At 52.1% G+C, this 2,997-nt stretch overlaps 1 pseudogene; it reads right to left on the bottom strand.

Annotated features, from left to right (window-relative positions):
* Nucleotides 1-493: 493 nt before the first annotated feature.
* On the bottom strand, nt 494-1,410 carry LOC105094534 (keratin, type I cytoskeletal 19-like; annotated as a pseudogene).
* Between the last annotated feature and the right edge of the window lie 1,587 nt (nt 1,411-2,997).

The raw sequence follows: 2,997 nt of genomic DNA, 5'->3' as shown, positions 1-2,997 counted from the left end.
GTTCGATTCTTTTTTTTTTTTTAATTTGGGGGGTGGTGGTAATTAAGTTCTTTAATTTATTTATCTTTTTTTTTTTTTAATGGAGGCACTGGGGATCAAAGCCAAGCCCTCGTGCATGCTAGGCAGGCACTCTACCACTGAGCTACACCCTCCCCACTGAATGTTCCATTCTTAAAAGAGTCTCAGGGGAAGGAAAAATGAGACCTTACAAATTTTAAAATTCTAAGTTCTATTTATATAAAATAAATGCATATGAATTCTTTTAAGTGCAGTAAACTAAACTCTCAACTTCCTAATCTTATGCCTCATTTCTCTCTTCTTGGGGAATCCCTAACATCCTTGGGCCACCTACACTTGATTTTTTTTCCCCCTTAGGGCATGAAGTTTTATTGGCAGCTCAGGGGGAGAGCCAGGGAAGGGTCCCTCCCCTCTTATGCCCTTACCCAGGGGAATCCCTCTGCAGGAGAGCAGGAAGCCCCGGGGGCCACTGGACTCAGAGGGCCTTGGCCAGGGACAGGTGGGTGTGGTAGGCATCCTGGCTCTCCAGCAGGTGCGGTAGGTGACGATCTGCCCCAGGCGGGACTTGATGTCCATGAGCTGCTGGTACTCCTGGTTCTGCTGGTTCTGCCGCTCATGTCGGCTCGCACGTCGCTCAGCTGGGCTTCGAGGCCGCTAATCAGTGCCTGGATCTGTGCCGGCTGGGCTGCGATGCGAGCCTCCGTTTCTGCCAGCGGGCCGTCCACGGCGGCTTCCACGCTGAGCTGAGGCTGCAGCTCCATCTTCAGACCCTGGAGGGTGCGTCGCAGCTTGGTGGCATCCGTCTTGCTGATCTGCAGCTGCTCCGTGTGGCCAGCGACCTCCTTGTTCAGCTCCTCGGTCTGGCTGGTGAACCAGGCCTCGGCATCCTTCCGGTTCTTCTCAGCCGTGACCTCGAATTGGCTTCTCGTGTCACTCAGGATCTTGGCTAGGTCGATGCCCGGAGCGGAATCCACCTCCACGCTGACCTGGCCGCCCGCCCACCTGGCCCCTCAGGACACTGACTTCCTCCTCGTGGTTCTTCTTCAGGCAGGCCAGCTCTTCCTTCAGGCCTCCAATCTGCATCTGCAGGTCGGCCCTGGCCAGGGCCTGCTCCATCTCGAACTTGGTCGGGAAGTCGCCTGCAGCCAAACGAGCATTGTCGATCTGCAGGACTACCTTGGAGTTCTCAACGGTGGCACCAGGAATCTTGTCCCGCAGGTCCTCGATGGTCCTCAAGTAGTGGCTGTAGTCGCGGGCGGGCCCGGGCCGCTGCTCCCGGTACCAGTCGCGCATCTTCACCTCCAGGTCGCCGCTGGCCGTCTCCAGGGCGCACACCTTGTGCAGGTAGGAGGCCAGGCGGCCGTTCAGGTTCTGCATGGTCTCCTTCTCCTTGCCCGCCAGCAGCCCATCAGAGCCGGCCAGGGGGCCCGCATGGCCAGCGCCGTGGCCCCCAGAGGACGGACGAGGTAGCCGACCTGTGGCCATGGCTGGAGGAAGTCACGGCGAAGCAGGACGCGGGCGACACTGGCCGGAGCCGCTGCGGGCGGCAGGAGGAGCCCTACACTTGATGGACGGATTTTTCACTAGATCTGATCCGTTTCCATTCTCCTGTGAACTCCAGGCTCTGTGTTCCGGAGAAGCCATTCTTCGGAGCAACCTTTAGATACAGCCCATCATTTCACTTCTCAGCTTCTAGCACAGTATCACAAAGGAATTAATTTTATTCGTAAATACCAATTTGCATTCAAGGGCCGCATCGCTCTTCCTTCCTCCCTTCCTATTCTGCCCCCGGTGCCGGCTTGGTTAATCACGTATGTCAGTTAGCAGCCCCCGGATATCACCAGCCTGGGCGTCTATCTGCCTCCTGTCTACACGTCTCTCAGTCTGCCCAGTGATCTATCTTCTTCTTCCCCTATCTCCATTCTGTTCCTCCCACCCAGAGCTGCAGATCCATATTTTGATAAATGCTCTTGAATATGAATGCATCTCTCTGTTCAATATGCTATTTGGTGTGTGTGATTGTTGCATTTGCCTAGCTGTTAGCTGCATTTGCTGTTTACTTTTACTTGTCACTTCTTTCCACACAGCCTCTTGCAACACGGAATTTTTAAGCTCTATCCTGTTGCTACACTTACAGTTCTCTTGTCTTCAGCTGCTACATAGCGTTCCACAGCATCCTTCCATCACACTTTATTTATCTCTTACGGAGGCCCAGAAGTGACCCTCAATTCCCCACAGCTGTACACGCATCACCACTCGCCCACCATCCACACACAAGTCCCCTTCTGGACCTGCTTTCTACAATATTCTCCCAGAAATGGATTTGGGGGCCAGGAGGCACACACAGCTTAACCTTAGATTGGTTTCCAGAATTGCTGCGGAGTTTATATTCCCACCAGCAGTACATGAGATTCAGGTGTCAGCCATCCTCACCAGCACTTGTCCTTGTTCAGCTTTCTTCATCTTTACAAATTTAGGAAGCCCTGAAATGCAAGATGGTTTACACTTTATTGAGCGCTTTAGATCCTGCACACCCGTCAAAAACTGATACTTTTTCAAACTTGCCTATAGAAGGTTTGATTCATTTCAACCAGTAACCCAGTCTTAATGCCACTGGATCCAGATCTTTTTCATGACATGACACTGGGCATCCATCTTCACTCAGATGCTGTCAAGAACTCTTTACTCATCCTGGAAATCCCTAAATAGTAGCATATATTCCTTGAACCAACATCTGTCTGCCTGCCACACCATCCATAGTCCTAACCCCACAGCTGGAGCACCAGTGAATGACCTGATAATTCCTCACCAGCTTCTGGGTGCTGCAGACAGCTGAAGTGAGCAGTGGTGTTCTTTCCTGCATGTCTTTTCTGATGTCAGGGTGAGCCATTCATTCAGCCTAGAATTGTACTAATTTTCCTTTTAGCTTCGATTTTAGTTTCACTTTGTTGAAACAGCTGATCACACTGTTAACTGCCA

The sequence above is a fragment of the Camelus dromedarius genome, chromosome 36 (genome assembly GCF_036321535.1).
Source record: "Camelus dromedarius isolate mCamDro1 chromosome 36, mCamDro1.pat, whole genome shotgun sequence".
Lineage (NCBI taxonomy): Eukaryota > Metazoa > Chordata > Mammalia > Artiodactyla > Camelidae > Camelus > Camelus dromedarius.
Note: the sequence above shows the minus strand (reverse complement) of the source record. Positions and strands in the feature narration are given on the sequence as shown.